The sequence below is a fragment of the Pundamilia nyererei genome, unplaced genomic scaffold (assembly GCF_000239375.1).
Source record: "Pundamilia nyererei isolate P.nyererei 1_Seehausen unplaced genomic scaffold, PunNye1.0 scaffold00361, whole genome shotgun sequence".
In the NCBI taxonomy this organism is placed as follows: domain Eukaryota; kingdom Metazoa; phylum Chordata; class Actinopteri; order Cichliformes; family Cichlidae; genus Pundamilia; species Pundamilia nyererei.
The window spans coordinates 243,852-254,158 of record NW_005187762.1 but is presented as its reverse complement, the minus strand read 5'-3'; the positions used below and the strand labels follow the sequence as shown (position 1 = coordinate 254,158).

The window sequence follows — 10,307 nt, the reverse complement described above, 5'->3', positions numbered from 1 at the left end:
GGTGGAGGTCAGGTGACGGTGGAGGAAATTCCACGACAATCTTTTCAGTTTGCAGAGCTTTGAGGTGTAAGGGTTCAGTATGGGTGGAGTGTGAGAGTTCCACAAAGATGACGGAGGATGGGGAAAAGCACGGTGGGTGTTTCTGGAGAAAAGCATGTTCTCCAGAAACACCCACCGGGCTTTTCTTTGGGGTGGAGTCGATTCCAGGCAGATAAAATCCCACCTTCGGGTGCATTTACACCCTTGCACAGTTGCCTTGCACCGTCCCTCGAGTAGGTTTCACTTAATCGCAGCTCTTCTCTCCTCACATGTTTGAAGATCACTCTTTCAGAGCAGGACCAAGTTCACAGTTTTAAGACTTTTGTTGTTTGGGTCCGTTTTTGGAAGCGACAACATGCTGTCCTCTCATGCCCCTCATAGATTTCTCAATTCCTCAGCAGTAATTTTAAGGGCGGCAGCTGTTGTTGAGGAAGCGCTGCTGTTTCATGCTCGGGCACGATTAGTGGCCACACTGCATTTTTACTGTTCCCACCTCTATGAGGGGACAAGGGCACAGTATGCCACAGTGGTCCAGGCTTGGAAACTTGCACTGCCAACAGCTGCAGTGTTAAAGGGAAACTACCCTGTAGTGGGCTATTTATGGTTATTTGCATTTCCATCACAATAACACTGCGTTTTTACATACAACAGCAATAAAATAAGCTTTTAAACTTTTTTGCGTCACAGCCATGACCAGAAGTTTTGGCATTCATGCAGATTTAGTGTTTCATGCATTTTGTTTTTTCATGGGAGTTTGCCATTGTCATGGATTTTCAAATTTATACGTCTGCTAAAAATCTAAGAATTTGAATCCTGGTGAACTTCATGTCAAGGTCAGAGGTCAAGTGTGCTTAAAATTAAAGATTATTGTCATGTGTGCAAAGAAAAAGCATTTCTCTGTACATTAAAATTCTTTCTCTGCTGTCCACACGCAGAAGCCTGTTAATATGTACAAATAGATAAAATACAAATTGCAGGAATAAAACTCTGTTGTAAGTTTTTGCTCCAGGTGAGGCTCGAACTCACAACCTCGGCATCGCTCTGCAGGTTACTGTCCTATAAGTACCGCGCGCTGACCGATTGCGCCACTGGAGCTCCCTCAAAGCTTGTGAATGCAATAATTTAAGAAGGAAGTCTCCTAGGATTTTCACATTTATCCTATAGGTGCGTCTCCGAGGAGGCTTAGGCAGCCGTCAGTGTTTTTATTTCTGCTGGGCCACTTCTGATTGATGGGATCCATTCCTGTGTCACCAGAGCGCCAAGCTGATAAAGGTTTGTGGACTTCTGCTTTTTGAGGATTGACCACAATAAAATGTCCACATGATGGATCACTGTGTCCCAAGGCAGAAGTGAAAACCTAAGAAGGGACATTAATGTTTTCCATCCATAGCAAGGAAACTCCCCAGATCCTAAACTGGGAATGTTTAACTCCATGCCATAAACTTTATTTATAAAGCTGAGCGATTGTGAGGTGGAGTAGGCCGGTTTGAGTAAAATCAAATTATAAGCAGTTCTGTTTGATCCAGCAACGTCCTGTTTGAAGCTTGAAGCACAGTCATTTCTAACAGGTTTACAATGACTGCAAGTTGTTTTTTGCAGAAAGCGCCACAGATTATTCGCGTAGCATCTGAACGCTGCTTCATACACCTCAAGGAAAGCTGACAAAGCGTTAACCCAGTCAATACCGATAAATCAAATCTTTGAAATATTTTAAGCATATTTCTCGCGTTTGAAACGTTTCTAAATTCAAAGTATCTGATTCGTTTCTGTAGACTCCGCCTTTTTAAATTACTGCAGGTAGTTAAACCAGAAACCTGGTGCAAGTTTAAGACTTCAAAAAAAAAAATTTCATTCAGCTTTCTTAAATGCATCAGTGATTAAAAGTTCTATAAGGCAACGTCAACATTTAAAGACTGAAATGTTGGTCACATTAGAAAGCTTTTTAGGCAGCCACGCCACATATGAAGGCTGATAAACGAGCTGTCTCGGTTCAAAGTGGGGGTCATTCTTTTTGGCCTAAAGGTATGGTTCGGACTCTGTTGTTGCTTAGCACTAACACAGGCGATTTCACAGGAAAGTCTGATTTGACTAATGGTTATAAATCATTCGTCCTCCCGCCTCTTACGCACTAGCTGAGATAAGAAGGCCGGTTTGAAGAGTTCAAAGTCCACGTGGTTTCTGGGTGTTGTTTGAATATAGTCTCACAAACAAAACAAAACCTCTCCCTTAACAGAAAACCACAGACGAGCTCCACCTCAGCAGCATCACTTCCCTCGACCTAGGATGCCCCGCGCTGGTTGGCAGACCTGTCAGCTTTTTTACATAATGATATCCGATTACGTTGCCAGCAGCTCGACTCTAACTTTAACGATTATTAAAACCAGGTGTGGCTGCAGAGTTCTGCGCTCAGATGTCATCATCCTGATACCTAGTCGATCTATAGATTAATAAAAGGAGACAGTGGAGTCTAAAAGCCTTTGAATGCTTTTAATTTCGACTTCCTTTTCCTTCCTAAAAACAGGAACTGAGCTCTTGTAGTGATCCTTCGACTGCAACATGCCGCTCTTTATTAACTGTAGCTTCCAGGAAATTTCCTAGACGTGAGGGGTCAAAGCTCATCTTTATCACTTTCCCTCAGGAAATCATCCCAAAAGAACTTCTGATACCGTCAGGATCTCCCACTATCTGGATTTCCTGCTTCACCACATAGTTGGGGGCGAATGAGACCCCGCGGAGCAGAACATTTAACAGCTTTCATCGTGCTTTTACAAGAAGAGGTCGAGACAACATGTACAAATCAAACTTTAATTGCAGTAAAATATGCCTTTCCTTCTGAGAACATGTTGTTGATGCTCCTGATGTAACAGGTCTGGTTGGAGTCAGAACAAGACTCAGAATGTTTTTGTTTTACTCGTGAACAGCAGTCGAGCCTTTCCAAAATACTTTAGGTGATGATGGGAGTTTTTATTTAGATGCAGCTATATTTATGCTGCTGGTGTCATCAGGCATCACTTTAGGTTGTCCAAAACGGACAGGACTCTGGGTAGCTGTGACTTAATAGTGTTTTCTTCTTGTAGGGGTCGAGGTAATTGATATAGTTTTGTTTTGGATTTTTTTTGTGATATTTTACAGGCTTAAATTGTAGTAAAATACTTTTCTTTGAGAAGTCACACGACAAGCAGCTACTTTACATTTTTATTTTAGACATGACACCAGCAAGCAGTTGCTTTCCACAGACTAATCAGGGTTTTTCCTGGCTCTGAATGGACTTTCGTAGGTGTGATAACACATTTAAGTGTGATTAGCCATTTGATTATCAGTTGCCAAAAAAAAACCTTGATAAAAAACATTATTACAGAACTGCTGATTTTTCTTTTGGGGGAAGTCCACGGCCTCTTTGGGAGATTCCAACATGTTTTTATATGTAGGAAAATCCCTGTATAAGTTTCCATGTTGATTTAAAAATGCTCCAAAAGCCTCTGTTACGCCAACTGTGACGTGCTCCTGAGGCGTGCTGAACTCACTCAAATCCTTTCCTAAAAAAAGACGCTTCTAGAGAACGATTAGAGAAGTCAAAGCATGAATTGAAGCAATCGTGGAGTTTTCTCCAGAATGTCTCGTCTTTCCGAGCTGTTGCAGCATCTCTGTCTCAGTAATCTGGGAATCTTTGAGCTCGTCCACTGAGAAATAATGGCTGCTTCTCCAACTCGGCTGTGTTGGCTTCGCTGTGTTCACTAAAATACAAAATGTAAGAAGTGGACGACAAGCCAATATGAGTTTTGGCCCTTGGTCCACTTTGCGAGGGCGACAACGGCGAGCACAAACTCCCTGTAAAGTTTTAATGGTTCTGTCATAAATCAGGCAGGCGTATTATTTCACAGATCTTACATTATACCAGTGTTGCATGTGATTATAATTTGGTAAGTTACAAACTTCTAATAATGTGACAGCTTTGCTGTGTAGCCCCAAAATAACCACATGGAGACTTTTGTGCAATTTGCATGGATACTTTAACACAATTTAAATATGTAGATGTGACAATGCACCGAAGTTAGAGAGTATTATTTTATTATATTGTCAAAGAACATTTTTAAAGTAACACTTTCCCAACATTATTTTGTACCTTCTTAGGCTTTCTTATTATGTGATTTGAAGCGTTAAGCAGTCTTAAGAGACCAGTAAAGGACTGTTTGTATGGATGAGATCTTTGCGGTTGTAAAAACTGCAGCAACCTGTCGACGCATCGATTCTTTTCTGTGATGTTAGCACTGAGTTGTGCAGCGGGCTCGGTGGTCAGCGCTGCTTTCTCAAGGCAAGGACTGAAACATTGGCAGGACTCTTCTGTTTGTGTCTCGAGTTTACATGTTCCCGCCATGCTTGCATTGAATTTCCATGGAAAGACATGCTTCCCATCCTGACCCAGGACACTCTTGCAAAATCAGTACTTAATCTCAAGAGTTTCACTTCCTGGATAAATGAAGATTAAAAAACAAGACAAAAACTTTGCACTCACTTTCCACAATTTGTGACTCATGTTTTTTTTCTGAGTCATAACTCAGTCAAATCTAACCACGCAGGAACAGCTCGTATTTATAGATTCATTGTGCCATTTCATTTCTGAAGTCCTTTGCAAATGAAGGTTGGGAATCTTTGAAGAAAATATGATTGTCATAAATCCAAAACCTGCCTGAGAGTCATCACATTCGTAGGTTTACACTTCAGGAATTGCTGAACTATAAAATTATGTAAGTTGTCTTAACTTAAAAAAATGCAAACTTGTAGCCTTAAAATAAATTAGCATCAACTTAAGAGGGGTAGATTACACGACTCTGAGTATGCAGTGCATTTAGGAAAGAAAAGTCACATGACAGCCAGAAAAAAAAGTGTAAGAAAGTAAAAGTTAAATATACTTATAAGGATAAGGATCAGGTTACGAGGACGGTTGTCTGCGCTGTTGTTTTATCAGAGCCAGATAATCATTGTTGGCTTGACAGCTCTAAGCTACTAGAGTCACACTTTAGTCACACAGAGTTAAAATAGCAAACTCCTGGCGACACAGAAAAATTGCATTGACCTTTTTTGCATTTGCTGACTGCAGTGACGACAGGGCAGCATCCTCAACCTCTGGGACCACTTTCAATAACAAGGTGATTGCACAGGATGCAGATTGGTGAAGACTTCCAAGTAATGATGTAGGGATTTGTCGTTTTCAACAGTTTATCCCAGTTAACAAGCAGGTTGCACATAATTGCCATCTTGACCCATTCAGTCACAGACTGATACCAAACCCGACTGGTCAGCATCTTCGCAGCAACCATGATGTCATTTAAAAGAGTGAGGACCTTTACTGCGTTTACAGTGTAAAGGTTGATTCTGTGTGTTTTTAATGGTGAAAATTGACCAAAATTGAGACAAATGCAGGTGATCGTCCCCACAAAAACAAACGCTGCACACTTTTTATTCATGGTCTACAAGACTGAGCCATTCCACTGCTTCCTCTGCAGCCACCTTGTTCTCTCTTAATCCTGTTTCCTCTTTCTCTTCGTAATCCATCGCTCTCTCTCAGTCCGCTGCCTTTGCTCTCTCCTCGCCCTCCCCACCACCCTCCTCTTCACCTTTTATCCGGTTGTGCAGATTACAGGCCTGTAATTGCTCCCCGAGTTGCTCTCACCGGCAGAGTAAATAATCGTAATCGCTTTTATTGTTATTATGCTTTTTTGGTCACGCAGTAGTATCAGTGCTATCAGTGTCTGAATCACAGCTGTTGTTCGAGCAGGGAATCAGACAGGCTGTTAATCTGCGTTACGTAATGCTAATTCAGATCTGTTGTTTTTGTTTTCCCTTTCGGCCGAGCAGATGAGGTACGGAAGCCGTCCGAGTCTGTCGGCCCTGCTGATAAATCTTACGTTCAGACCGTCTGGGCCCTTCTTTTTCTTCTCTTTTGTTCCCGTATCTCATTTTAACCTGAACTCTAGTTTGATCCCAACATCACAGCGATAGAGCGGGAGGGAGGTGATGATGATGAGAGCTTTTCAGAATAAAAGACGCCTACTCAGTGAGCGGCTTGCTTCACCTCTGAATGGAAAGAATTGAACGTAGGCAGCAAAAGTCCTTGATGTAAAAGAATTATTAATGTCTTTATGCACCTGATTTACCTTATATCTGATTTAGAGGGGACGCGTTCTGCTTTCCTCGTTTTCTGTCGTATTTGTACTCTAAATCTTTCAAAAACTGAATCATGCAACGCTACTCTTGTAGTATCTGAGAACAGAAATATGATCCCAGAAATGATCAGAATAGGCCCAGATTTTATACATTAAAGCCACCTGCCTCATATTGGGCGTCTCTGTGCTTCGTGCTGCCAAAGCACCTCTGACCTCGGGGGCACAGACCAGGATCCTTTGTGTTTCCGGGTCAGGACCTTGTGGATCAGGTTTGATTGGATTGGGATTTGGGGAGTTTGGAGGTTGGGTCAGCGCCTTGGGCTCTTTGCCGTTCTTCGAGGAGCTCGTGACAGTTTTGGGGTTGTGGTGATGCCCGTTGTGCTGTGCTTGGATAGTGTTTCGTAACATCCACATAAATGTCAGGAATCAGGTTTCCCAGCAGAACGTTACAGCTCTGATAAGCTTATCATTATCATTCATCTGTCACAGGTTTCAGTGGTGAGGTGGATATTTTGCATATGTTTATAAAATATATACGCAGTGTTTTAGTTAGAAAAAAATAACTAAAATATTAAAATGCAAAAATAAAAATGTTTACAGTTAAAATTAACTGCAAATGTCTAAATAAGAAAATAAAGGAAAATGAATGTGGTGATAAATAATTTTAAAAAAGTATAAAATTTGAAAATAAAACAAAAAATAAAAGGAAAGCCAGAAAATATATAGATAAATAAATAAAACTGGAATAACAATTAAAAATAGCACAAAAAATCCAAATTGACATTAAAAAAATGACAAAAAATAACATTTATAAAGTAAAATGATAATTACTTAAATTTTTTTTTTTAAAAACTTAAAAAAGAATCGGTAAAAAAAGTTTATTCTAAAACAAATGCAGAAGTAGAATATCTGTATTTAATAAATAAAATGCTAAATAATTAGAAATAAAGAAATAAATTTAATATAAAACTGAAATAAAAAATGAGCAAAACTACAAAATAAATTCAAATAAAATTGCAAGAAAAAAAAATAGAGAAAATTGACAGCCCTGGAAAATCATTGAAAACAATCAACGAATGTCAGCTTCCTGTTTACGTCCAGCTGAAGTCCCCGGGGTCTGCAGCCCATCAAACTGGACCTTGCATGTTTCTGTACAGATAAGTGTGCCTCAGTACTCGCTGTCTCAGAGGAAGTCGAGCTGTTACCAGTTTTTCAGGTGAGCATGTCTGAGCCTGAAGAGGTGACGTCGCCTGCCAGGATCACACAGAGAGCAGCTGCTAATTAGCATGCCACTGCTGAGCCTCTGCGTGTGTGTGTGTTAACGCCTGACCTTTGTGTGTGTTTGATTACAGGATGCACATCATGATCCCGAGGACTCGGTGGGCGAGGACGATTCGATGTCTGTGTGCACGGTGAGTCCACCTCCTGTCCTGTGTTTTCTGCTCACATCAGAGAGGCTGCAGACTGTGTTTGGAGCTTTCTGTTAGTCTTTCCTGGCATTTCGTCGGCTTCACTGTAAACACGCCGAGCTCTCTGTTTGCATTCAAACTGCTCTGAAGGCACTCACGCGTGCAGTCATGAGTCTGACCTCCTCGTATCGACGCTTAAACAGCTCTTCTGGTCACTTTTACATCGATCTGTGTGCGACCTCGTGTGCAAAAGTTTCAGTTACATTCACACAAAGCAGAGTTTTTGATTTAGCCTCTGTTTGAGAAAACTGACGCCTACTCCTGCAGGATAATTGCTGGTATGAAAGTGAAGCAGAATGTAGCTCACTATTAAAATCATGAGTCATCTCAAAGCAGGAAGAAAAAATCCTCCCTCACATCCTTGGCACTGATCGTTATCATCATTTATTTGTGATGCTCTTCACATTTCAGGAGTTGTTTTGGGATTAGATGATATTTTCTCTTCAGGCGATTCCACCTTCTTCTTCCTGTGGCCCACTTTTATCCTCTACTCACACATGCTGACTTTCATTTGACCCTGTTTTGGAGAAAATCACTGTAAATACAGGGTATTTTGAAATGCATGTGGTCATGCACGGATTACTAAACAGGCCTAGTGGACCTGAGGGATCAGAGCTCAGTTCTAAGATACGAAACGACCACAATGAAGTACAACTGAGTCTAGAAGAGACACAAAACCAATAGAAATGCAAAATTACTGCAGAGAGAGACGCTGGGTATCACAGAAGTGTGCAACATTGAGACAATTAGAACACTAATGGGTGTAAAATGGTTGAAAATGTAAAATTATTGGAAATGAAAGCAATGTTGGAAAGCAAAGAAATGTGCAAAACAAGCAAAAGAAACAACCTGAAATTGGTACAAAACGAGGAAAAAGCAGCAACCAAATAATAAAAAAGTAAAACAAAGTAATCAAAAAGACACAAAAATGACCTCAAGAGTGGAAATTGATGGAAAATCACCAGAAAAATGCATAAAATACTCACAAGAAGAAGGAAAATCACCCCTAATAGGTGTAAAACATTTGCAAAATACATGCAAAGTAGCAGAAAATGATGCAAAGCATTTGTCAGCAGACACAAAAGATCACAAACAGACCTCAGAGAGAATCACAACATCGCTGAATTAGTGCAAAAGTTTCTGTGTCCTGTTTTTCAGTGACTGCTGTCTTGTGTGAGTCCTCGAGCCTCTGAATGGCTTTTTGCACCTTTAAATGTTGGTGAGCCTTCACTTCATGCACGCAGAAGCAAATCAGCAGATATGGGACTGGTGGAGAAAAAAGAGCGGTGCCCTGTAAACAGAAATAAGCACAGGTGCAGAAACATAATTCAAAGGATTAAATGTTGTGGCTGTTTTATGAAATGTGGGCTGGTTCTCGTAAGCTACAAAAGCAGAACTGGCTCCTCAGACGTTTCAGGAGTGTGGTCCTGCACTGAGCTCACGGACCTGTCTGCGAGTGTTTGAGCAGCAGCAGGGAGGGCAGCTGCACGTATTGATTTTTTAAATGCAGAGGAGATGGCTTATGGATCGACTCGCTGGTAGGAGCTGAGCACTCATTACCTCACTGCACAGAGTCGGCAGCACTCACACAAAGACACACACGAGCTCTGCAGCAAGAAGCTGGATGTGAAAACATCACCAGCGTCACGTTGTGTGAGTGTGTGTCTGCAGGTCTGTGTGTGTGTGAGCGTGAATATATTACATAGCTGTTAATGAGTGACTTAGACTGTTCCAGTCAGTGTGAAGCGAGTGTGTGAGAGTGTGTGTCAGGTTAAATCGGGGTAATGAGGCAGCTTTCTCTCTGTGTCACGTTGCTCAAAGTCTTAGAGTGTGCAAATGACACAAATTCACTCACCGCTACACATGTGAGGACCTTCACTGACACAAGGGACGGCAAAGCAAACAAGTTTTGCAACGGTCAGACCACAGAGCTTCAGACCGAGCTGTGAGTAAGTCTGGGAGAAATGACCACACTTCTCACTTGGTTTATCACCTCAATAAGCACTTTGGTCAGTTAATGGCCTCAGTCACTGGTATCAGGTCTTACTGAATAAAACATGACGTTCTGTCAATTTTATTCACCGGTCGTCCAAATAGAGGATGCAACAGGGTGTGCGTGTAACGGAGACACTACATGAGCCAGGCTGATTGTAGGAAATAAAAAAACCCTGAAACCTAAAGTTTAAAAAGAGAACTTACTAATAAAACAACTAAAACTGAAACTAAAACTTTGATAAGGGACAAAAATAATGGCAGGGGGAACCAAAAGAAGCAAAAATGCAGAAAATACAAGATGCAAAATGTGAGAAATTATACAAAACGAATACAAAACGATAGAAAACAGCCAAAAAGAGGATTTCAGAATGATTAAAAAGCAACCTCAGTGATCATATAAAGACCAAAATGACCAAAGCCTGACCTAGCATGGCCAAAATGTGACAGAAAAGGACAAAAAGAAGAAAATGATCAGGAAGGGAGCGCAACAACCATGGAGGTATACTACAGAGAGGCCAAAACAGTCCCAAAGTCATGGACAGCAGCCATGAAGACATGTAAAATGAATACAAATGAGAAAAAATGATTAGAATGATCGGTTTGCTCTCCCAAATGTTACAAATATGATACACACCAGACT

General features: G+C 41.0%; 1 non-coding gene across 1 annotated transcript; it reads right to left on the bottom strand.

The window, feature by feature from the left end:
• Positions 1 to 1,040: 1,040 nt before the first annotated feature.
• On the bottom strand, positions 1,041 to 1,134 carry trnai-uau (transfer RNA isoleucine (anticodon UAU)). The gene is made up of 2 exons: positions 1,097 to 1,134; positions 1,041 to 1,076 (listed from the first exon to the last, which is right to left on the bottom strand). It is a non-coding gene; the product is annotated as a tRNA-Ile (tRNA).
• Between the last annotated feature and the right edge of the window lie 9,173 nt (positions 1,135 to 10,307).